A 19,244-nucleotide genomic window follows, 5' to 3' on the forward strand; every position below is an offset into this window, starting at 1 on the left:
TTTCTCTACATTCTCTTTTACGTTGTTAAGTTTTTTAATGATAGCTGTTTTGAATTCTTTGTCATTTAGATTACATATTTCTGCATTCTCAGGACTGATTTCTGGGTACTTGTCATTTTTTCTCGCTGGTCTGGAGGTCTAATATAATGTTTGATATTGCTAGAGGGACTGGTTTTATTTTTTAGCATCCTGGTGTTATTTGGTTGCAGTTACCACCTATCACCACTGGGTGGGGGTCAAGAGCTATGTATTGTGAGCCCTATGCCTTCAGCAGAAATCCTAGGGGCTGGATCTGCACTGAGTGGGTGGGGAGTGGGGCACTTTCTCCTCTGAGCTCTCAGGATTTTCTCCCTCTGCTGTCACTATCTGCTCTCCTAGGTGTGGGCATGATAAGGTCACCCCCCATGAAAGCTTTCACCCTGGTAGAGGACTTCCCTCTAGCTTGCAAGGACCCTCAGGAGTCCTTGTTGTTACTGGGAACAAACGTCCCCTCCCCCCTTCCTTCCCTCTTGGAGGCCTCCTGTGGTCCCAGATTGCAGTCCTTAGGGAAGGGAGCAAAGTTTTCTCTTACTTCATTCCACCTCCTTTGACGGGGGCTCCAGCCTCCATCATATGGCTGCATGGTTCTCTCCAACATTATTTGTGTTGTGTTTAGATGTCCTCTGTTGGAGTATGACTGACATTTTCATTGTATATTGGAAGGAAAGATTACTGGAAAGACTCACTCCACCATGAGGCTTACATCACTCCGCAGGTATCCCTAAAACTGAGACAGGTGGATAGAGTCAAGAGCAACTTGACGGAAGGACAGTGGGATTCATTACAAAAATGTGTACTGTGTGTGTGTATAAAATTATCAAATCATGACCTGAGAAATGACATTTGCTTCTTACTTCTACTTTGTCAAACTTACTTATCCAACAAAACATACTTACTTATTTGTATTCCTTCTGGAAAAACTGTACTGGAATTTATTTATTGAATTATGTGGTTATCCTGAAAGCAAGATAAATTTGGAGAACACAATTTTATAAATATATGTTATTCATAGCTTCTTTTTCAATTCAGGAGCAACTGAAAAACACAAAATAATAAATCCTTCCTTCCACAGTTGCATGCAAAGGTGCTCAATATCACTAATCATTAGGGAAATGAAAATCAAAACTACAGTGAGATATCACCTTACACCAGTCAGAATGGCTGTAATCACCAAGACAAAACCAACAAATGTTGGAGAGGATGTGGAGAAAAGGGAAGCCTTATCTTCTGCTGGTGGAAAGGCAAACTTGTGCAGCCACTATGGAAAACAGTATGGAGATTCCTCAAAAAACTAAAAATAGAAATGCCATCTGACCCAACTATCCTGCTACTGGGTATCTAACCAAACAACTTGAAATCAACAATCCAAAGTAAATATGTACCCCTATGTTCATTGCAGCACTATTCACAACAGCCAAAACATGAAAACTATCCACATGCTCATCGACCAACAGTTGGATAAAGAAGATGTGGTAAATATATACAATGGAATACTACTCAGCCATAAAAAAAGACAAAAATCATCCTATTTGCAACAACATGGATGGACCTGGAGGGTATCATGCTAAGCAAAATAAGCCAGACTGAGAAAGACAAACACCATATGATTTCATTCATATGTGGAATATAAACAAACACCTGGACAAAGAAAATAGTTCAGTGGTTACCAGGGGAAGGGTGGATACATGTGGACATGGGATGAAGGGGAGCACTTGTGTGGTGACAGAGAAGAAATAATGTACAACTGAAATTTCACAATGATGTAAAATATTATGAATCTCAATTTTAAAAAGTAAATAAATAATAAATTTTTTTTAAAAAAGGAAATCTTTCCTTGAGTGACATCAGCATCATGGCAGAGTGAGTTTTCCCTTAGGTTATCCCTTTTACGTTACAACTAAATGGACATTCATTAACCAACAGAGGATTCACCACACAGCACAATAGGACATCTGAGAGATCCACACAGCTATACATCTGAAGGTGGAAGAACTGGATCCCCAGGAGGCAGTGGAACTAGGTGAGCACACCCCTCTCCCTCCCTGGTGGCAGCAAGCCTGGTCACAGATCCTCACACAGTGGCCAGCATGACTGTAAGAGGAGGTGGGGACTGCTCAGCCTGCATGAATGCTTTCAGAGTTGCAGCCCAGCCCATTGGAGCAGCCACCCACAGGAAAGTCCACCATGCCATGGTGGCCCTGCAATGGGAACACTCTACACCAAGAGTGCAGCTCAGCCCCTGCAAAGGCACCCATCTGCTGAGCACAGTGCAGGCGAGAAGGTGCCCTGCCCACTCAGAAGGTGCCCACCAGAGAAGGACAACAACCCATGGGATCCACCAAGTGGATCCCATGCATAGGTGCTTCTCCTATCTAGCACACAGCAAGTCAGCAGGTCCCCTGCCGAGCACAAAGGCCCCAACTACAGTGCCTGACCCACCTTCCCAGCACAGAGCCCCTGCCCATGTGAATGCAACCTGCAGAGTGGCTGCAAACAGCCTAGGCAAACGCAGAGTAGCCCTACCTGCACAACTTCCAGCAGATGGGGTAGGATCAGACAACACAGCTCCTGCTCTGCCACAGCATGGTAGGTGAAATCTGTGACCTGATACTACCATAAATGGGCCGGAAAAAAATCAGTTCATCAAACAACATGAAGAACTACTGTAACACTTCAGAGAAGAAGGAAAATGACAAGTCTCTAGAAATCAATTCTGAAGTCACAGAAATTTATAACTTAGATGACACAGAAGTCAAAATAGTCGTTATAAAGAAATTCAATGAGTTACAAGAAAACTCATAAATAAAGTTCAATGAGCTCAAGAATAAAATTAATGAGCAGAAGGAATTTTTCACCAAAGAGATTGAAACTCTAAAAACAAACAGAAATTCTAGATATGAAGAACACAATTAATGAGATTAAAAAAATAATCTAGAAACCATAAAAATTAGACCTGATGTTATAGAGGACAGAACTAGTGCATTAGAGGACAGAACTATAGAAATGGTTCAGGTAGAGGAGGAGCTAAAACTAAGATTTTTTAAAAATGAAGAAATTCTTTGAGAAATATCTGACTCAATTAGGAAAAACAAGATAAGGATTATAGATATTCCAGAGGGATTAGAGAGGGAAAAAGAAGCAGAGAGATTGTTCAAAGAAATAATAGCTGAGAACTTTCCAAACCTGGGAAAAAACTAGACTTACAAGTACGTGAAGCCAATAGAACTACTAATTACATCAATGTAAAAGTACCTTCTCCAAGGCATATACTACTAAAACTGGCAAAAGTCAAAGACCAAAAAAGAAAAATTAAGGGCAGCAAGACAGAAGAAAATAACCTACAAAGGTTATTTATTAGGCTTTCAGTGGATTTCTCAGCAGAAACCTTATAGGCTATGAGAGAATGGAATGACACATTCAAAATACTGAAAGACAAAAACTTTCAGCCAAGAGTACTCTAACAAATCTATCCCAGATATGATGGAGAAATAAAAGCTTTCCCAGATAAACAAAAGATGAAGGAGTTCATCACCACTAGACCTCCCTTAAAAGAAATGATGAAGGAAGCCCTCCTACCTGAAAGAAAAGGCAAAGTTTTACAAAGCTTTGAGCAAGGAGAAAAACAGACAAAATCATAAAATTGCAGCTGTCTATCAGAACAGGTCAGCAAACACTTAATTATAACATATAAGATAAAGGGAATGAAAGTGTGAAAAATAACTGTAAACACTTCAATTTAGTCACAAATTCACAACACAAAAAAACGACGAATTTTTGACAACAATAACTCAGAAGAGGAAGAGGAAAGGGATAGAACCTACCTAGGCTAGTGGAGATAAGAGGCTGTCATAAAATGGACTATCTCAACTATGAGATATTTTATACAAACCTCATGGTAACCACTAAACAAAGAATCAGAATAGAATCACAAATCTCAAATAAAGTTAAAACAGAGAAAACCATCACAGAAAACCACCAAACTGAAATGGCAGTCAGAAATACAAAGGAAGAGAAACAATGGAAATATAGAACAACCAGAAAAAAAGAGATAAAATGACAGTATTAAGCCCTCATGTATCAAGAATCACTATAAGTGTAAATGGATTGAGTTCCCTAATCAAAAGACACAGAGTTGCTGGATGGATTAAAAAACAAGACCCAACAATATGCTACCTCCAGGAAATACATCTCTAAATTCAAACATAGGCTCAGAGTGAAGGGGTGGAAGACAATACTCCAAGCAAATGGCAAGCAAAAGAAAGCAGGTGTTGCCATATTTACATCAGACAAAGTAGACTTCAAGATAAAAAAAGACAATGAGAGACAAAGAGGGCCGGTATATAATGGTAAAAGAGACATTCCACCAAGAAGAAAAAACACTTATGAATATATATGCACCTAATACAGGAGCACGAAAGTATATAAAGTAACTATTAACAGACCTAAAGGGAGAAATTGACAGCAGCACAATAATAGTAGGGGACCTCAACTTCCCACTTACATCAATGGATAGCTCATCCAGACAGAAAGTCAACAAGGAAACAGTGGTCTTAAATGAAACACTAGACCAGAAGGGCTTAATAGATATATAAAAAACATTCCATCCAGAAACAACAGAATACACATTCTTCTCAAGTGCACACGGAACAGTCTCAAAGATAGACCATATGTTGGGAAACAGGGCAAGCCTCGACAAATTTAAGAATATTGAAATCATGTCAAGCGTCTTTTCCAACCACTATGCTATGAAACTAGAAATCAACTGCAAGAAAAACCCAGGAAAGCCACAAAATATTGGAGATTAAACAACAATGCTACTGAACAACCACTGGAAAATGAAGAAATCAAAGGAGAAATCAAAAAATACCTAGAGACAAATGAAAATGAAAATACAACATACCAACTCTTATGGGATACAGCAAAAGTGGTTCTAACAGGGAAATTGATAGCAATACAGGCCCACCTCAACAAACAAGAAACATTTCAAATAGGTAATCTTCAACTACACCCAAAATAATTAGAAAAAGAAGAACAAACAAAGCACAAAGTCAGCAGAAGGAGGGAAATAATAAAAATTAGAGCAGAAATAAATGAAATAGAGATTTAAAAGACAGAAGAAAGGATCAATCAAACTAACACCTGGTTCTTTGAGAAGATAAACAAAACTGACAAATGCTTAGCCAGATTCACTAAGAGAAAAAGAGGGCAGGTTCAAATAAGTAAAATTACAAATGAGCATCCAGCCCAGTGGCACAGCAGTTAAGTTTGCATGTTCTGCTTTGGCAGCCCAGGGTCTGCTTGTTCAGATCCTGTGTGTGGAGCTACGCATTGCTTATTAAGCCATGCTGTGGCAGGCATCTCACATACAAAACAGAGGAAGATGGGCACAACTGTCAGCTCAGGGTAAATCTTCCTCAGCAAAAAGAGGTGGATTGACAGCAGATGTTACCTCAAGACTAATCTTCCTCAAAAAAAAAAAAATTAGAACTGAAAGAGGAGAAAAGACAATGGACACCACAGAAAACAAAGGATTATAAGAGAATACTATAAAAACTATATGACAACAAACTGGATAACCTAGAAGAAATAGATAAGTTTTTAGACTCATACGACCTCCCAAAACTGAATCAAGAAGAAATAGAGAATCTGAACAGACCAATCACAAGTAAAGAAATTGAAACAGTAATCAAAAACAAAAGTCCAAGACCAGATGGCTTCTCTGGAGAATTCTACAAACATTCAAAGAAGATTTAATATTATCTTTCTCAAACTATTCCAAAAAATTTAAGAAGACGGAATGCTTCCTAACTCGTTCTATGAGGCCAACATTACCCTGATACCAAAACAGATCAAGAACAACACAAAGAAGGAAAATTATAGACCAATATCGCTGATGAGCACAGGTGCAAAAATCTTCAACAAAATATTGACAAACCAAATACAGCAATACATTAAAAATATGATACACCATGATCAAGTGGGATTATACCAAGGACACAGGGATTGTTCAATGTCTGCAAATCAATGTGATACATCACATTAACAAAGTGAGGAATAAAAACCACATGATCATCTCAATAGATGCAGAGAAAGCATTAAACAAGATCCAACATCACTTCATGATAAAACCTCTGAATAAAATGGATATAGATGGAAAGTGCCTCAACATGATAAAGGCCATATATGACAAACCCATAGCCAACATCATACTTAACAGTGAAACACGGAAAGCCATCCCTCAGAGAACAGGAACAAGACAAGTGTGCCCAGTCTCACCACCCCTATTCAACATTGTACTGGAGGTTTGGGCCAGAGCAATTGGATAAGAAAAAGGAGTAAAAGATATCCAAATTGGAAAGGAAAAAGTGAAACTTTGGCTGTTTGCAGACCACACGGTTCTTTATATAGAAAACCCTAAAGAATCCACCAGAAAACTATTAGAAAAATCAACAACTACAGCAAAGTTCCAAGGTACAAAATCAACTTACAAAAATCAGTTGCATTTCTACACACTAATAACAGACTAACAGAAAGAGAAGTCAAGAATACAATCCCATTTACAATTGCAACAAAAAGAATAAAATATCTAGGAATAAATTTAACCAAGGAGGTGAAAGACTTAGACACTGAAAACCGTAAGACATTATTGAAAGAGATCAATGATGACATAAAGAAATGGAAAGATATTCCATGCTCATGGACTGGAAGAACAAACATAGTTAAAATGTCCATATTACCTAAAGCAATCTACAGACTCAGTGCAATCTCAATCAGAATCCCAATGACGTTCTTCATGGAAATAGAAAAAAGAATCCTAAAATTTGTATGGAACAACAAAAGACCCTGACTAGCTACAAAAGAAATCTGGAGACATCACAATCCCTGACTTCAAAATATACTACAAATCTATAGTAATCAAAACAGTATGGTACTGGCACAAAAACAGACCCACAGATCAATGTAACTGAATCGAGCCCAGAAATAAAACCACACACCTATGGACAGCTAATCTTTGACAAACTAGCCAAGAACACATAATGGAGAAAGGAAAGTCTCTTCAATAAATGGTATTGGGAAAACTGGACAGCCACAGGCAAAAGAATGAAAGTAGACCATTATCTTACACCATGCACAAAAATTAACTCAAAGTGGATTAAAGACTTGAATGTAAGACCTGAAACAGTAAAACTCCTAGAAGAAAATATAGGTAGCACACTCCTTGACATTAGTGGTAGCAGCATCTTTTTGAATATCACATCTACTCAGGCAAAGGAAATAAAAGAAAAAAACACATAGGACTACATCAGACTAAAAAGCTTCTACAAGGCAGAGGAAACCATGAACAAAATGAAAAGACAACCCACCAGCTGGGAGAAAATATTTGAAAATCATATATCCAACAAGGGGTTAATTTCCAAAATATACAAAGAACTCATACAACTCAACAACAAAAAACAAACAACCTGATCAAAAAATGGGCAGAGGATATAAACAGACATTTTTTCCAAGGAAGATGTATAGATGGCCGAGAGGCACATGAAAAGATGTTCAACACCACTATTAGAAAAATGCAAATCAAAACTACTATGAGATATCACCTTACATCTGTCAAAATGGCTATAGTTACCAAGACAAAAAATGACAAATGTTGGAGAGGATGTGGAGAAAAAAGAACCCTCATACACTGCTGGTGGGAATGCAAACTGGTGCAGCCACTATGGAAAACAGTATGGAGATTTCTCAAAAAATTAAAAATAGAAATACCATATGATCCAGCTATCCCACTACTGGGTATTTACCCAAAGAAAATGAAATCAACAATTCAAAGAGATTTATGCAACCCCTATGTTCATTGTAGATTATTCATAATAGCCAGGATGTCCAAGCAACCCAAGTGCCCATCAACTGATGAATGGATAAAGAAGATGTGGTGTATATATATACAATGGAATACTACTCAGCCATAAGAAAAGACAACAACATCATTCCTTTTGCAACAACATGGATGATCTGGAGGGTATTATTATGTTAAGCGAAATAAGCCAGACAAAGAAAGACCAACACCATATGATGTCACTCATATGTGGAAGAGAAACAAACACATGGACAAAGACAACACATTAGTAGTTACCAGAGGGGAACAGGATGGGGCTAAAAGGGTAAAAGTGGTAAAGGGGAACATATAGATGGTGACAGATAAAAATTAGACTATTGGTGGTTAGCATTATGCAGTCTATACAGAAACTGATATATAATAATGTACACCTGAAATTATACAATGTTATAAACCAATATGACCTCAATGAAATAATTGAAAAAATAAATAGAAGCAAAAAAAAGAAATCCTTCCTTCTACACTATCTACTGTTTCCTCTAAATATTGTCAGAGGTAAAGCCTGAGGGTTAAATTGACCAGTGCCCTAACACCTTGTTCTTATCTGCATGTTCTTAACTGTGCATGTTCTTAACTGCACAGTGGTCAAAAAGAGGCTCTATCTTCACAATGGAGAGCCTGGAGAATCACTTATTATCCTGCAGGACAGGTTAACCAGGATGTTTTTAATTTTTCAGAGCAAGTAGTGGGGAGCTGAAATTTATCTTTACCTTAATTTCAGTGAAATCATAAGAATATCATTAATTACCCCATATCCAACCCTCAGAGGCTTTGTTCAGGATTGGGATCATGAGAATGAGCGAGGTCTGTGGATGGGGGTAGACAGGTCTGTGGGCAGGGCTTGGGGGATGGCCATTTTCCTGTCTGTAACATTTTCTAGAGGATAGAATGAAGCCCCATCTGACTATAGCAAAAAGGGTTTAATAAGAGATAGAGATGACTAAATAGCAAAGGGCCAAATATTGAATGACAAATCAAGTTACACTGTATCTAGAAGACAGTGGGTAGCCAAAGGAGGTTCTTGATCAAGATAGTGAAATGATAAAATCAGTACTTTAGCATGTGATTAACAGAGTAGATAAACCAGTAAATCAGACAATAGGTGACGGGCTTTTTGGACTAAGGAAATATTATAAGAAGAAATGACAGGGCCAGAAAGGAGATTGAATCAGTAAGCAAAAACCTCCCAAGAAACAAAAGTCCAGGACCACATGGCTTCAGTGGTGAATTCTACCAAACAATTAAAGAGTTAATACCAATCTTTCTCAAACTCTTCCAAAAAATAGAAGAGGGAACTCTTCCAAACTCATTTTACGAGGTCAGCATTACCCTGATAGCAAAACCAGACAAGGATGCCACAATAAAAGAAAATTATAGACCAATATCCCTGCTGAACAGAGATGCAAAAATCATCAACAAAATAGTAGCAAACCAAATGCAAACAGTACATTAAAAGGATCATACACCACGATCAAGTGGGATTTATGTCATAATTTAGTTCACAGAGATCTTGATTACCTTTCCCTTTTACAAGATATCACACTGACTTGTATTGAGGACATGATGCTGATTGGACTGAGTGAGCAAAAAGTAGCAACTATTCTAGACTTATTGGTAAGACATTTGCATGCCAGAGATTGGGAAACAAATCTGATGAAATTCAGGGGCTTCTACCTCAGTGAAATTTCTAGGGGCCCAGTGGTGTGGAGGCATGTCAAAATATCACATCTAAGCTGAAGGACAAGTTGTTCTTCTGGTCCTTCCTACAATCAAGAAAGGCACAACAGCTGGTGGGCCTCTTTGGGTTTTAGAGGCAATGCATTTCTCATTTGGGTGTGTTACTCCAGTCCATTTACCAACTCACTCAAAAGCTGCTAGTTTTGAGTGGCGCCCAGAAGAGAAGGCTCTGCAAGAGATCCAGGCTGCTTTGCAAGCTTCTCTACCACTTAAGCCCCGTGATCCAGCAAATCCAATGGTATTTGAACTGTTGATGGCCGATAGGGGTGCTGCTCAGAGCCTCTGGCAGGTCCCTATAGGGGAATGACAGTGCAACGCCTTAGAATTTTGGAGCAAAGCCCTGTCATCCTCCACAGATAACTTTTCTCCTTTTGAGCTCTTGGCCTGCTACTGGGCCTTAGTAGAGACTGACACTTAATCGCAGGTCATCAAGTTACCATGTGATCTGAGCTGCCCATCATGAACTGGCTGTTATATGACACACCAAGCCATAAATTTGGGTCTGCACAGTAGCACTCCATCATCAAATAGAAATAATGTATGTGTGATCAGGGCTGAGCAGGTGAAGGCACAAGTAAATTATATGAAGAATTGACCCAAATGCCCATTATCCCTACTCCTGCTACATTGCCTTCTCTCTCCCAGTGTACATGTATGGCCTCATGGGAAATTCCCTATGAACAGTTGACAGAGAAAGAGAAAACTAGGGCCTAGTTTACAGATGATTCTGCACAATATGCAGGTACCACCCATAAATAAAGAGCTCTGTAACTACAGTCCCTTTCTGGGACATCACTGAAGGACAGCAGTGAAGGAAAATGCTCCCAGTGGGAAGAACTTTGAGCAGTGCACCTGGTTGTTTACTTTGCTTGGAAAGAGAAATGGCCAGACATGTGATTATGTACTGATCCATGGGCTGTGTCCAACGAGTTGGCCAAAAGGTCAGGGACTTGGAAGGAACACGATTGGAAAATTGGTGACAAGGAAATTTGAGAAAGAGGTACATGGATAGACCTCTCTGAATTTGCAAAAAATATGAAGATATTTGTATCCCGTGTAAATGCTCACCAAAATGTGACCTCAGACTTTTAATAATCAAGGGGATAAGATGGCCCATTTTGTAGACACCAGTTATCCTCTCTCCCCAGACACTCTTGTAATAGCCCAATGGGCTCATGAACAAAGTTGTCGTGGTGGCAGAGATGGAGGTTATGCATGGACTCAGCAACATGGAGTTCCACGCACCAAAGCTGGCTAAGGCCGCGGCTGAGTGCCCAATCTGCCAGTAGCAGAGACCAACACTGAGTTCTCATTAAGGCACATTCCCAGAATGATCAGCCCAGTAGCTACCTGTTAACAGGTTGATTACATTGGAGGGCTTCTATTATGGAAGGGACAATGTTTTATTCTTACTGCAATAGACACCTCAGATATGGATTTGCCTTCTCTGCACCCAATTCTTCTGGCAAAACTACCACCTGTGGACTTACAGAATGTCTTATCCACTGTCACAGTATTCCATACAGCATTGCTTCCAATCAAGGAACTCACTTCATAGCAAAAGAAGTTCTGCAATGGGCTCAAGCTCATAGAATTCACTGGGCTTACTATGTTTCCCACCATCCTCTAGCAGCTGGCTTGATAGAATCATAGACTGGCCTTTTGAACACTCAGTTACAGTGTCAGCTCGGTGGCAATATCTTGCAGGCTTGGGGGAAAAGGGCTATATATGCTCTGAATCAGCATCCAATATATGGTGTTGTTTCTCCCATAGCCAGAATTCAGAGATCCAAGAATCAAGGGATGGAAATGAGAGTGGCATCACTCACTCACTGACATCACGTCACTCACTCACTGGCATCATTCACTGTTACTCCTAGTAAATCATTAGCAAAATTGTTGCCTCCTATTCCTGAGATCTTATGCTTTGCTAGCCTGGAAGTCTTAGTTCCAGAGGGACGAATACTTCCACCAGGAGACACATCAGTGATTCCACTGAACTGGAAGTTAAGGCTGCCACCTGGCCACTTTGGGCTCCTCATGCATCTGAATCAACAGGCAAAGAAGGTAGTAATTGTGTTGGGTGGGGTGATTGATTCTGACTACCAATGGGAAGTTGGACCACTACTCCACAATGGAGGCAAGGAAGAGTATGTCTGGAATACAGGAGATCCCTTAGGGTACATCATAGTATTACCATGCCTTGTGATTAAGGTCAATGGAAAACTACAACAACCCAATCCAGGCAGGACTACTAATGACCCAGACCCTTCAGGAATGAAGTTGTGGATCACTCCATCACGTAAAGAACCACAACTTGCTGAGGTGTTTGCTGAAGGGAAAGGGAGTACAGATTGGGTAGTGGAAGAAAGAAGTTATAAACGCCAGCTGCAAACACATGACTAGTTACAGAAATGAGGACTATAATTGACATGAGTATTTTCTACTTATTTTGTTATGAAAATGTGTATTTTGTGTATTAAGCAAATATCATTTTTTTCTTTCATCTCCTTATCATGCAACATGAGATCATTTACTTTATATCATAGCATTTAAGTATTGTTGATTTTATATCATAGTATCTAAGTTATGGGATGTCAAGGAGAAGAATAAACACCACTCAAGCTCTTTACCTTTCTTCTTGAGAAGGAGTGAGTAGTTTTCAGTTGTATGTAGAATAGCTGTATCATGTTAGGTGGAATTATGACCTTGTTATTGTCTTTATTTGGAGATTAAGTATGGTTTATAGAGATGTGTATGGGTGTCAGGATAACAAGGGGGTGGACTTACGATGGTTAATTTTTTATGTCAACTTGAGTGGGCCACAAGATGTCCAGATACCTAGTTGAACATTTTTTTCTGAGTATGTCTGTGAATATGTTTCCAGAAGAGATTGGCATTTAAATTGGTGGACCGAGTAAAGCAGATTGCTGTCCCCAATGTTGGTGGGGATCATCCAACCCACTGAGGGCCCGAATAGAACAATAGAACAAAAAGGCAGAAGAAGGTTGAATTCTTTCTCTCTACCTGATTGCTTGAGCTGAGATATTGGTCTTCTCCTGCCCTTGGAGACTTCTTAGCCTCCATAGTTACATGAGCAAATTCCTTATGATAAATTTTATATATTTTATATATACATACATACATACATATTCATATCCTGTTTCTCTGGTAAGTCCTGACTAATACACTCTACTTGTATATACACCACTTATATATACTACTTCTATACTAGTCAAAGCAAAATTGGAATAGCTATGTTAGTACCAGTCTAAGTAGACTTCAAAACAAAGTCTTTATCATAGAAAAAGAAATTTTATGGCAATAAATGGGTCAATTCATCAAAAAGACATAACAATCCTAACAGTTTATGCACCTAATAACGTAACTTCAAAATAGATGAAGCAAATACTGATAAAATTGAAGGAGAAATAGATAAATCCACATGTATAGTTGGAGATTTCAAGACTCTCAATAATTGATAGAACAAGCTGACTGAACATCAATAAGGATATAGAAGACTTGAACAACACTATTAACCAACTTGATGTTATTGACATGTACAGAACATTCCACTGAACAACAACAACAGAATGCAACTTCTTTTCAAGTGTACAGGAAACAGTCACCAAAACAGACCATATTCTTGGCTGTAAAACAAATCTCTGTAAATTTAAAAGGATTGAAATCATACAAAGTGTGTTCTCTAACCACAATAGAATTGAACTAGAAGTTAATAACAGAAAGACATCTTGAAATCTCCAAAATATTTAGAAAATCAAGTATTGTTTAATAAAACAAGCCAGTGTTTATTAAAGTGCAATATCCTCAAGACCAAACCTTTCTACTGTCATCGCCAGGTGGGTGAACCCCTAGACTCATTCAAACACAAACACACACACAGACACACACACAGAGTATAGATTCGTGCAGCACGAGAGTTCCAAAAACTTTCAATTCATTTTAAAAGATCATTTTGAGAAATTCATCATTTTTATATAGCTGAATCTTTTTGAAAAGAGCTACAAAAGTTTAACTACTGTGTTTTTATTTCAGTAGCCAAATATTATCCTGAATCTTGGCTTATTTTGACCAAAGATAGCAAAAATTTTAGAACCTGTTAAGGTCTTCTGAGAAGTGCTATTACTGTCTACAACGTATCAGAATAGTGGTTAAGAACACGGTTTTCTGAACCAAAGGGCTTGGATTTGAATTCTGGTCCTCCATTTGCCATCCGTGTGCAGTCAGATAAGTTTCTTAGCTTCTCTACGCCTCCATTTCCTCATTTATTAAATGAGGCTAATTATAGTAATTATTCACGGTGTTGTTGGGCTGATTAAGTGAGCTGATGTATGTAAAGTGCTCACAGCAGGGACTGGCACTTGATAAGCCCCATAGAAGATTTGGGTTTAAATATTAATGCTGCTCTTTTCCAGAATTGAGGTCTTTGCAGTCTACATCCCAAGACTGACTTCCAGTGTTTCTTCTCGGAAGAAATGGTACGTCCTAGCCTGAGTTCCTTAGGACTTGTTTTAGGCATTCAAAGCACTGCTATTATAACATAAGAGAAAAATGTCTCCTAGAATATGCTGAGAGAATATGTCAGTCTCCATAAATTTACCTTGATCTCTGCATTACTTGCCAAGATTGCTAAAGGGCAAGCTTGTAAGGCAGGATTCCTCACAAACCCAAATGAAGCAACAGGTTTGACCAATAAATCACAGCGGTATCTTCTACATGCTGAATGTGCCCCCTCAGAATTCATGTGTTGACATAGCATTGGAGATTGGACTGGTGGTTACCATTGGGGAGGGGGGAGGGGGGAGGGCAAAAGGGGTGATTAGGGTCACATGTGAGGGGATGCACTATAATTAGTGTTCGGGTGGTGAACATGATGTAGTGTATACAGAATTCGAAATATGATGTACATCCGAAAAAAATAAAAATTAAAAAAAGAATTTCTGAAAAACAAAAAAAAAAAAAAAAAAAGAATTCATGTGTTGAAGCCTTAACCCCCATTGTGATGGTATTTGGAGGTGGAACCTTTGGGAGGTAATTAGGTTTAGATGAGGTCAGGGGTCATAAGGGCAGAGCCTCCATGATTGGATTAGTGTCCTTATAAGAAAAGGAAGAGAGCAGAGCTCCCTCTCTTTCCACCATGTGAGAACACAGCAAGAAGCAGCTGTCTGCAAACCAGGAAGAGGGCCCCCATCAGACACCCATCTGCTGGGACCTTGATCTTGGCCTTCCCAGCCTCTAAAACTGGGAGAAATAAATATTTGCTGTTTAAATCACCTAGTCTATGCTATTTTGTTATAGAACCCAGAACTGACTAAGACAGTCTTGTTCTTTCTCCTGCCAAAATGGAGAAGGATGTTCATCAGAGGATCATAATTCCCAGTCTGCATCCAAGGGAACTGTCTGCTCCAGCCACCTCCACAGTTAGAAGTCGGAGCAGCAGTCTCTTAATACGCCGGCATCCCAAGATCAACTTTCCCAGAACTTAAGCTTGTTTGTCAATATTGTTTAGATCTCAGGAATTTCTGTTTCCTCCTTAAGTCCTCTGCCTCATTCTCTACCACAATTCTCAGCAGCCAGCTTCCTCACCCTCAGTCAGTCCCCCACAGGAAAAGTGAGAGGAAATCTCCTATCTATATTCAAAAGAAAGAAGGAGGAGAATTAGGAGGGACATAGTTCCACGGCACAAAAGATAAAGCAAACCTATTTGAGTCTAAGTTAGTATTTCAGAGTACCAGCCCTAGAGGTGTAGCAAGAGACCACACCCACACAGCTCATTAACTCCACCCCTGTCTGGCAAGACACAAATCAAACATAACATCCACATGTCTACAAGACAGTAAAGAGATGTAGGGTAAGTAGGTAGTTTCCTGAGCCGGGGAGACGGTAAAGAGGCCAGCACTGTGTGAAAAAGGATGAGTACTACCTGGGAGGAAGAAGAGCCATTTCTAGACTAGGTCTTCTGCTAACTAGCTATATGACTATGGAAAAGTGACTATGAAATGGACATTTTATTGAGCACATACAGCCAGTGTACTGAGCAACAGGGGGCACAGAACCGTATACGACCACCTCTACCCTCTCTACTCTCTACCCTCTAGAATCTACCCTCACAATCTAGAGGAGGTTTTGGAGCCAGATGTCTTCAAAGGCGCCTTTCTCTCACATTTAGTGAATCTGTGCACCATGTCCACGGTAAACAGCTAATCACTGTATTTTTAAGAGACTTAAGATTCTTTGGAAGGCTCCTTATCATCATACCAAAGTAGTTAATCCTACAGGGCTACAATCATCCAGTTAGTGGGCTTGGCCATAGTTTTACATCACACCTGACTTCAAGCGTTCCTCTTGGCGCTCAATATTTGTGCAGAGAAGAGTTCCTGCACTTAGAGTTCAGTTGGGGCTCTTTATTAAATATTGTCATAATACTTTATTAAATACTTGGGTTGCATATGGTCTAATAATACACCAATCCTGAGCCTTTCCCCTTACTCACTTTCTCCTGAGGATGTCTAGTAAACTTTCCTTTGATGAGAAAATTCCATTTCACTATTACAGAAAATTTCTCTGTTCCCAGCCCACTTGGTTAGCTCGTTATTACACAACAGACATTCATTTGGCAGCGTACATACTTTACTCTTCCAGTCAAGGCTTCCCTGTCTTGAACCTCATTGATCTGTTATGTACCTAAGGCCCATCTCCTAGAATTCAGTACAAGTCTCCCCTCATCAGGATGCATGGAAATAACAGTGATAACACAGCAGTTCTTTATGTTTGTCCTTTCACAGGAAATTGTCCTCAGCCTGTGAATCAAAAAGAACAGTTTATTGCTCTTTCTTCTCCTGCCCACCTTCTCACCTTCAGGCCCTATTCCTTCCGAAACAATGACCGTCTTTCCATCTGGTCTTGTTAACCCATGGCTGAAAAAAGCAAATTTTCTTGTGTGGTTGACACTTTGAGTGTAAATCTGGAGCTGTGCCTGACAGGAATAAATAAAAGACAAATTGTAGTTGCTGTGGTTGTCACAGGAGGGACTCCTATCATGCGATCAGCTTTCTTGTCCCCAAATGTGTGAACTGCCTGACAGACCAAGGTAATTGAAAGGCGTGCATATACCCTGGTTTTTCAGATATTAATGGAAATTGCTTCCTACTGCAGTTGCTTTCTGGCTCAGTGTTCTAAAAGAGAAACAGGTCATTTCATTTCCTGCAAAGTATTGAAGACACTTTAACCAGTCCATCAAGGAAGAAAAGTCTCAGTGGAGTGGTAGGTCGCAGGACTGACGTGGCTGCTCGGTTCTGCTAATCCTATACTAAGAATGGTCCAATCTCTCTCTCTCTCTCTCTCTGCTCTTCTTTTCATTTCTATTCTCTTCTCTTGTCTATACTCCCCCTCTCTCTCCTACTTCAGAGAGAGAAAGAGTAGTACATGCACCTGAAGACCACTTCACCTTGTACCCAAAGTATGTAGCATCTTAGTTTTATTATAGTTGCAAGGACCACCTCCACTAGCTATTATGCTCATCTTACAAATAATCCAAACTCCTATGATGAGTTATTGTGTGTGTGAGTATGTAGATATAAAAAACTTTGGTAGGTATAGAAAGAAAATGTAGAACAAATGTTAAACTATGGGGTTCAAAAATATTGATTAATATACAAATTAATCTTAACCAAAAGGAAAAGTTGATTAACCATTTATGTGCGGGCACATAATAAGCTGTTTCAGGGAATGCTGGGTAAACCAACTGCCCAGCAACTGCGTCTCTGAGCAGCTAGTTAGCATCAGGATGGGTTCACGATTCCCATATGAAGCTGAGATTACCCATGATCTGCTTGGCAGGGAGGGAGAGCCTGCAATCAAATTAGCCAGTTACCTGGCTAGTTGCTAGTAGCTCGGAGTTCCAGGGGTCATTTTTCAGATAGTCCTGCGTGCCACTCTGCAGCCCCGCCACACCCCATCTGAATATCAAGAACCTTCCCTTTGTTTTGAAGGAGATTATAAGCATCCTGGACTGTTGATGGTGGGGAGGGAGATTACGTGCAGACCAGTTTGGATGCGGCTCACTAAATCTCAGGGCATCGATAAGAAGCACTTCTGCCAGTCAATGTTAAGAAATGTGTGGTGTGTCACAAGAAGGTGCTGTCCAATGCAATTAGGGGATCTTCCAAAGTGGCTTCTCTGCCCAGGTGACTTACAGGGTCCACTTAAATTGTGAGTAATGGTTTGTAGGATGTGGCTTGGCTCCCATGTAGCTCCCTGAAGCTAGTGATGGTTAATGCACCAGACAATTCCTTCCTCTCCATGTTCCCCCCTAGGTCCAGATGACTTTAATCTCAGTACTTTCTGCCTTCTCCTCCAAGGTTATTTCTATCCTAGCCCAGGTGAACCTCACCTGGTCTGAAGCAGAGAGAAGGGCAGACAGAGGGAATTCTTACAGTCCCTTGGTTCTCTTTGCAATCAATTTTCACAGCACAAGTAGTCCTCCTAGCTTTCCTTAAAGCTTTCTATTTAAATGTTCCAGAACTTCTTTTGGAACTTTCAAAACATTTTGAAAGATTCAATGTTGAAAGTTACTTTCTCCTTGCAGACCTGCTGCAACAATCCTAATTCTCTCATAGACAATTGCAAATGTCTCTAACTAGAGGGAAGGTCAAGGATAAGGATGTTCAGAAAAGGAAAAAGAAGGCATGATACTTAGCATTTCACTACAGCATCTCTCTACAACGTCATTCACTGCTCACCTCCTTCTCCACCAACTGGTCATTAATCCCTTGCTTCTCCTTCGCTAACTCTGGGAAACTTCTTTCTCAAACCTCTTAGTTGTCAAATCTGCTAGTTTCCTTTTTTGGACCTCATTCTCTTATAGCATTTGCTAATGATGACCATATCCTCTGTGTTAGTTAGGAAAGGAGAGTGGTGGTACATAAGTAGTAGACATTTAACTCCATACTAACTTAAGAAAAGAGGAGAAATTATGGAAGGATCCTGATCTATCTCCTCCCAAACAAATTACTTGCTCAATTCTTTGTTTGGGGATCTGCATCTGGGCCCGGCATTTTCAAATCTACCCTCCACCCATGGTGGAAATTAACTCCATAATACCTCTAACAAACGCAGTTGGCCTCAAACATTTCTGAATATTATTGTTTCCAATCAATTTAAATCAGCCTCCTTGTAATTTCCACATATTATATCTGAATCTTCACTCAAGGGACAATTTGGCATACACATTTTTTCAGGTGAGAACATATTGGTACAGCCATTGTGGAAAACAGTACGGAGGTTCCTCAAAGAATTATAAATAAAATTACCATATGATTTAACAATTGCCACTACTGGGTATTTATCCAAAGGAATTAAAATCAGAATCTCAAAGAGATATCTGCACTCTTATGTTCATTGCAGCTTTATTCACAAAAGCCAAGATATGGAAACAACCTCACTGTCTATCCATGGATGAATGGATAAAGAAAATGTCGTATATACCTACAATGGAATGCTATTCAGCCTTAAAAGAAAAAAGAAAAGAAAAGAAAATCCTTCCATTTACAAC

The 19,244-nt window shown here is 39.5% G+C and overlaps 1 long non-coding RNA gene across 1 annotated transcript; it reads left to right on the forward strand.

Annotated features, from left to right (window-relative positions):
* The first annotated feature begins 11,645 nt into the window (after positions 1–11,645).
* LOC124245002 (uncharacterized) lies at positions 11,646–19,117 on the forward strand. The gene is made up of 3 exons (XR_006890160.1): positions 11,646–11,737; positions 14,107–14,169; positions 19,097–19,117. It is a non-coding gene; the product is annotated as an uncharacterized LOC124245002 (long non-coding RNA).
* Positions 19,118–19,244: the final 127 nt, after the last annotated feature.

This window comes from Equus quagga, chromosome 9 (assembly GCF_021613505.1).
Source record: "Equus quagga isolate Etosha38 chromosome 9, UCLA_HA_Equagga_1.0, whole genome shotgun sequence".
Lineage (NCBI taxonomy): Eukaryota > Metazoa > Chordata > Mammalia > Perissodactyla > Equidae > Equus > Equus quagga.